Source organism: Esox lucius, chromosome 4 (assembly GCF_011004845.1).
Source record: "Esox lucius isolate fEsoLuc1 chromosome 4, fEsoLuc1.pri, whole genome shotgun sequence".
NCBI lineage: Eukaryota > Metazoa > Chordata > Actinopteri > Esociformes > Esocidae > Esox > Esox lucius.
In genome coordinates, this window is record NC_047572.1 from 4061440 (window position 1) to 4068850 (window position 7411).

Consider the following 7411-nt stretch of genomic DNA (forward strand, 5'->3'; position numbering starts at 1 on the left):
ATGAAGAATCGAGAAAGACCGGGGTATATCTGTCTGCCTAAAATACTAATCTGCTGATTGTCGCAGGGGTTTTTAAACAAGATGAGGTAGTTTGTGTTCAAGTTAATAGTTCTACTAGATTTGCCTTTAACAAACATGTTTTGGACGAGGTAAATTGCACTCAGGTTACGGTGGTGTGAATATTGTGTGAAAACTCTCTCCATCTCCAAACTCTCTGATGCACTTTTCATTAAATCGTCAATAATTAAAAGGTTGTTTTTCTGAATCGGTAGCAGATTGTCATCACACAGCGATGTTGGTAGACCTTCTATAAAATGTATCTCCCTTACTTTCAACAGGTTGCCAACATGAATAAACCCAGACGATATTTTGAATTTCTTTGGAGAATACAACCTCTGCATTATCCAACATCTTCACAAAATATGTTTTACCAGAGTTACTGGGGCCACTAATGACACAGCTGAACGGGTGTTGTAGTTGCGGGTCAAAACCGCTATCCATCCTAGACTGTGGTTTAGTACCCATAAGGCCTTGTGCTGTAATCAGGGAGCAGTACACGCTTGTTGTACACAACTCTGAAACGCTTAGACACTACTCAGTTTTTCAACGTGAATGTTCTTTTATCTCTAGCAATTGTGTCTGCATTAGCAAGGACATGATCATCATCACTGCCCTCACCCCATACAAAGTTGTCAACCAGTCGTGTCAGCGTCTCCAAATTAACAATGGTTGTGTTGTAGCTGTTGAGCGTAAGGCCTTTTCCTTTGAGACAGGTCAGACCTTTAACGGTTTTGTAACCATATGTCTTTGGCCCACCACTAACAAATTGAGCTATGCTGTCACCATCCGGTAACTCATCGGTCAAGTCACCCAAGAACGGGCCCAGTGGGGGGACCCAATCCCCATGGCGTGTGACAAAGATCACGGAATCAGTGTCTGTGTAGAGTACACGTCTATCCAACTTCTCCAAGAGTGAATACAACTCGAGTCTAGCATAAGCGGTTGTGAACGCGGCAATAAAAATGTTACGTGGTTTGATTGGTGTCTGTTTTGTGTAACGCCACTGTACCATCGCAACAGTGTCTGAGATGAACGAGAAATAACCAACATCTATTTCACTGGAAAAAAGGTAGTGGCTAAACTCCTCCGGATCTGTAATTAACATTGTGTTCATAAGGTTAGTCCGCTCACCCATCTTACCCCAAAGACTATTCATTGCCAATTTAGCTAAAGATCACCTAGCACTGTTTACAACAATGTTTTCCTTGTCAAGCTGCACACCCTCCTTTTCATGATATTCATGGATATACCGGTATTTAGCCTCATCGTCAACCACAGATGGTGGGAAGCCACTAGCTTCCTGCTTGTGCTTCAGGAATGTTCTCATGTAATCTGCAAAAAGATCATCTGATGTCCTGGTGAAATCCCAGACTTCAAATATTTCCACAATGCGATAACCTTTCTCAACAGCCTTAACCAGCTCAATAGAAACCCAGGTACCGGGTTAAGATCTTTCTGAATCAGTATGTGAACAATCAGTTACCTGGTTTTCAGACTCTGCACATAATCTACACAATGGAAAGAACAGCTTACCGCCAACCCTGTGTGGTAAAACGGGGTGATAAAGGCCTTTCGGTGGACACACTGTAGCCTTAACAATACCAAAGTAGTTGTCTAGTGGTTTGAAATCTCGAAAGATTATGTCTGGATGCCCAATCGGATAAGTCTTTGTCTTGTTGCAGAACGGGGAAAAGACTACAGACATCGTTATACTGAATAGTCTCCCCTTCTCGAGCCGTAAACTTCAGATGAATCGCATTAGTACAACCACCGAAAAGAGCATCCCGAGGGTCAAGGCGCTCTAGAGCACCAAAGGTCTTCAAGAAAGCTTTGACATCTGCGGATGTGTTTTTAAGCCGGTTCCATTCACACTCCCATATGTATTGAACATGTACGTTGTGTTGTTCTTTCAAAGCCTCTAGCTTTGTCAACCATTGCTGGTGCATCAACCCGTACTGAATCTTTGTCCTTGGATTGATGCTTGTTGAACAATGACACTTTGGGTGACCGTGCCAGAAACATAGAAATTCATAGACCGTGCTAAAACCATCGCGTTCAGCATATCCATCAACGTAGTAGGCACCGATTTTCACTTCACCCCTGTTCCGGGCATGCTGTATTGATATATTCTCATCGGAGGCCACATATTCAAGCCACTGGATTGAGCTGTTTGAGAATGTCTTCTGACAACGGTTGTAGTTGTCTGAGGGGACCAATGCAATGGTGTCCTTGGTGAGGAATCTGTTGCAAAAGACTTTCATGCAAGCCGAAGCAATCGTAATTGACCGGAATGGGTCAACACCACCACACTCCAGGAACTCGAGTCTGTAGCGCATACAACCCTCTCTCAAGATGACCACATCATTCACGCAGTAAGCCTTTATTTCATCCTGCATGACAAAGGGGTCTGCGGAAACAGTTGCATACCATTGCAAAAACTCATCTTTTTCTTTAGCCATCATGGTATTCACACCATAGTAATGCGGTTCCGGATGGGGGCCAACATACTTCTCATTCTCCTTGATATTAAATTTGTAAGGAAAGTAGCCTTTTTTCGAATCCTTAAAACCCATAGCACGTGGCAAGGCTGACAGCTTCATAGGTAGAAAGCAATGACTATCAATGTATCTCTGATTGAATGTGTTGTCTGTAAAAATCATGAGCTTGCTACCATTAGCAATAAGTGTCGTGCCAATACCATTGTTAGCAAGGTACTGCATCAAGATGTAACCATCAAAACCTTTAGAGTTGTGTGCTATAAATGTGTAGTCATTATATTTCGGTTGCCTAAACTTTTGAAAAAAAGCAGTGACACAACCATCTCCGGCTGAACACCACGTCTTGTTATCAAAGCTTATTGCACACACAAAATGTGCAGTGTGTACACCATTCACCGGATTGGCAATAGTCTCAAAATCATAAAATATGTAGCGCTCACTGGGGTCCTCGGGCTTGGCTGGTTTTATAAAACACTGATGATTCATTTCAACCGCCAGATCCACGTTACAATTGGGGCACATGTTAGCAATGCACCTGTGTGCTTTATAGTTGGCAATACTGACATTGTAATAGCGACCACAGTCGACACAATATTTCTTCTGGTCACACCTGCTAACCCAACGACCCGCACTTTTGTAGTGCTTCAAGCGTTTATGCTGGCTATAACAAAAATCAGAATAACATATCCGTTTACAGTCAGGGCACTGCTTTGTGTTACGGGGTTGGGTATGACAATCTTCATGAAGACAGACACTACAGCTATGTTTACAACCATGATCACCACGTGTGTTGAAACTGGTATAGCACCAGTCACAAACATAAGACACACCCAGAAAACCCTTCAGATTTGTGATACCGTAGAATTGGTTATCATGTAAGTACATAAAGACAGTTCTAGGGTGGATGTCCTCGCTGTTTTGAAACTTGGTAAAGTGACCATCCCTTGTTCGATGAAAGACAACAATTTTACACCCTGTCATTTCTTCAAACCTAACGATATCTGTGAATGACACACATTCATCTAACGCTAAACCAGCCCCCTTACGTAGCTCACGACCACTAACCAGGGCCTCAGGATATGTGTACTGCAGGTTCAACATACCCATCAAACAAATGGAAAAATATGCAGAATCATTATTCACAGCCACATATAAATGTCTTCTTTTTTTATTGATAATCTGATCTATCAACAATGTTTGAGCTTTATGTCGCGGGGCACCACCCTCACGGTTTTTGACAATTTGTACCACCAGTTCTAGTGATTCATCAATCATAATCTCGGCATTACTCTGCATAACACTTTCAAGTAAATTACCAAACGTGCGTTCATTATATTCATCCGCTCTCATGGTCACATGTACGGGGGCTATCAGAGATTCACCAATCAACTCAATCTGCAGACGATCACCAGGCCCGTGTACAAAGTCTGAGGCTCTAACAATCAAAGTATCCAAGCCTGCCATAATACTTGCGTAGAATGTGCCAAAATCACCAACTTCACCAGTATTTTGTAAATTTATCAACTGTCGTAATTCAACATTGTCAAACGCATTACACTGTATAACTCTAACATCGCCATCACTGCACTGAGTTTGCATCAGAGAGCTTGAAGGAGTGTCAACTAGATTGTGTGAAAAATGGGGGCTACTAAGCTTGGTTAACAAACCTTGTATCTGAGGATTATTGTGCGCATCGCTGTGTAACAAAGTAACGGTTGGTTCATTTGTATTTTGGGGTGTGGTAGATTGATTATGTGTAGAGGTTGTTGGCTGTTCCGTGTCTGGTCTGTTGTTAGCATTATCTTTCGCCATTTCTCTGGTTTAACGTGTAAATAACAATCCACTTTTCAGATTTAAATATTCTAACTCAAACATACATTCACATACAGCGCAGTTTTGAAGAGTTGGCTGTATTACCTTCAGCTTTCAAGCCTGAAAGAAAACAAAAATCCCCTCACGCTGTGCAGCCACAAGGAAGGGTGTCCGTAACTGACCCCATTGTGGTAATGTACTTTGTATCATCACCCCCAGCTGTCCTCAATCTGTTGGAATATAGAATGTTGTACCAAGGGTCAGTATGCATAGTCATAATTGTTAATAACAATTTAGAACAAGACTAAAAATGTTTGTAAATAATTAAACTTACACAAAGTATCTGCTCAGGTTGTGTAAGATCACAGTCTGACCACCCAGTCCAACTGACGCAGATGCCGGTCACTTGAACTAAATACAAATAGGATTAACAAGCGTATACAGGTAATTAAAGCTGATTAACAATAATGTCAAAAGTCTACTTACCAAGATTTGGAGGTCCAAAAATGTGTTTACCAAACACGGTCGGTGTTCAAATCCGCTCAACCTAAACCGGAGATTTAAACAGGCAATATGAAAGACAGCTAAAAATGAATGGATTGCGCAATCGTAAAATTGATTTACAAATTCTTAAAAAGTTGCATCACAATTCAAATAAATTACTTCAAATAAAATAACTTGTACTTACAACAGAAACGATATACTCCACGCTTGAAACAACCGCTGTCTTTTGTGGATGCTGCGGGGTTTAATTACTGTCTTCACATCGCAGCCGGGGCTCCTCCAGCAAGTCACGCCTCTTAACTTTGTCATTGGTTACATTTCATCGTTCTTCAAGTTAGATTCAAATTGTGTTAGAACTATTCATGCTGCAATGATACAAATTCAGGATAAAACTTAACTATTTAGTTCTGATTATTGTAGCCGTTTGGCAACCAAATATATTGATACACCCTTTCTGGTAGAACCACCGTTCTCGTTAATTTTCGCGGCTCAGCCGTGACTTCACGTCTTATAATTGTATATATTAACGATAGACTCATCTGCTTACATATAAACGCTTGCTATTGTCACCATATTGCCATTAATCAGTTCAACATTTAACAAACACAGGACCATAATGCAGCAATACAAAATCAGATTTCACGAGTTGTTCATTAAGAGAATGCAGCACATCTTCACCCGGAAGTGACACATCTGTTGTACAATTTCAAAAGACGCCTTTACGAATGTTTTAATTACCTGAAATAACCTATCCTTACCTGTCAACGATTCGCCGTTGTTCATGCAAATTTATATGCGACCTTGCTGGTAACTTTGTAACATTTTGCCTTATAATGCAACTTAGAAGTTAATGCTGACTTAAACAACCATTTTTATTACAAAACTCACAATTGCTCATACATACACTTGTTTTTATTTATAACAATATTTTAAAACCCCCAACCACGACACAATCCACCTTTGCGAAATGTGTGGTTGGCCCTGGGCCATGGTTGCTCCTTCAAAATAATAGCATTGCTCATGCTATGTTAGTTTGCTGTAATGCTGTGTTGGACTACAAACCGTGAGATACCGGATGATTTCTAACCTGCATATACTACAGTTTGTATTAGTGGTTATTTAAGGACCATTATTACTGGGCAGATATAACCTTGATGCCCATCTCTTGTTAAAATGAATGTTGGGCTGAAAACTATCCAAAATCGTAAGTCCCTCCCCATCCCCTTCTTTATATCTTACAGAAAAACATGTCTCTCACGTGTAACTCCGTGCTTGTGGAAAAACACCATGTTACAACCACATTGTAAAACATGGAAGTTTACATCTGTACCACATGGCATTGGAACCCTGGCACCCTTTTGTTTAACACCAAACAACTTACCGCTGACACAACACTTATTTACTGCCTGGGAATTTAACATTCCGGAACCCTAAGCCCCATTTGTTAATTAACATTCCAGAACCCTAAGCCCCATTTGTTAATCATCAAACATAACCCACCTGTTATAACACTAGTCTGGTTTGCTCATCAGGCGTTGTAAAACATCAAACACTGACACATCAATTTAATCATAAATCACAAAGTCACCGGACATGCATACGTCATACAGGAAGTCCCACCCTAACATACGTCATACCGGAAGTCCCACCCTACAAACCGGATGTCCCGCCCACCTGTCACATCAATATGGAAGTCCCCCCCCCCCCCAGGGCCATAAATCACCATTCTGACCCTACACTAACTACTAAGGTACATTTGAGACATTTATTTTCTATTACCTGGTATGTAACTCTGGTCTTTGATTGTAACACACATGTCTGTATAATAGAGGATTATTAGGTACTTTGTCCTTTGTTCCTTAGGAATGTTGCCCTTGGTGGGGGAAGTTGGCCTCTTTAGGTAAACACAACAGTAAACTTTATGGCTGGAAGGATAAGGTGGGGGGACACCCCACCTTTTGGGTAAAACCTATGAGACACAAGATAGATGGGCAGCATCTTACCACACCCATTTTCCCCCTATAAGTACTGATGATTGTCCAGTATTAAATCAGAGTCTCCTCAGATGATTATCCTGTAAGCGTTTGACACGTCTCTCTATTTGCAAATAAACTGTTAAATTTTGTCTCTGTCCTTACTCCTTTAAAAGTTCTGATCGATGGAAATACCATCATATCGGGCAGAAAAGAAGTCACAGCCGTGACACAAACCCCGATCTCCCAATCGAGAGTTGGCAACACTTCCAGTTAGAGCAGATGGTTTGAGCTTGCTTGAGGTGCAGGATAGCTTTCATGAAGTCTGCAATCTTCCCTGTCTCGCGTGAGGTAAGAGTCTAAGCATGCTCCAAAACCTTGATGGTAGCCGAAGCTAAAATAGCAACGTTGTTAGACACTGCCATAGATTGTGCTGTTAAAACGTAAGCCTTATCCAAAAATTGGGCAGAAAGCCTGTCCTTGGGCGATGGCAAGAGGGGCTTCTTTCCCTGTCAGCCCCACAACGGTAGAAAGTGTGCAGCCAGCGCAGGTTCCAGGGGGGGG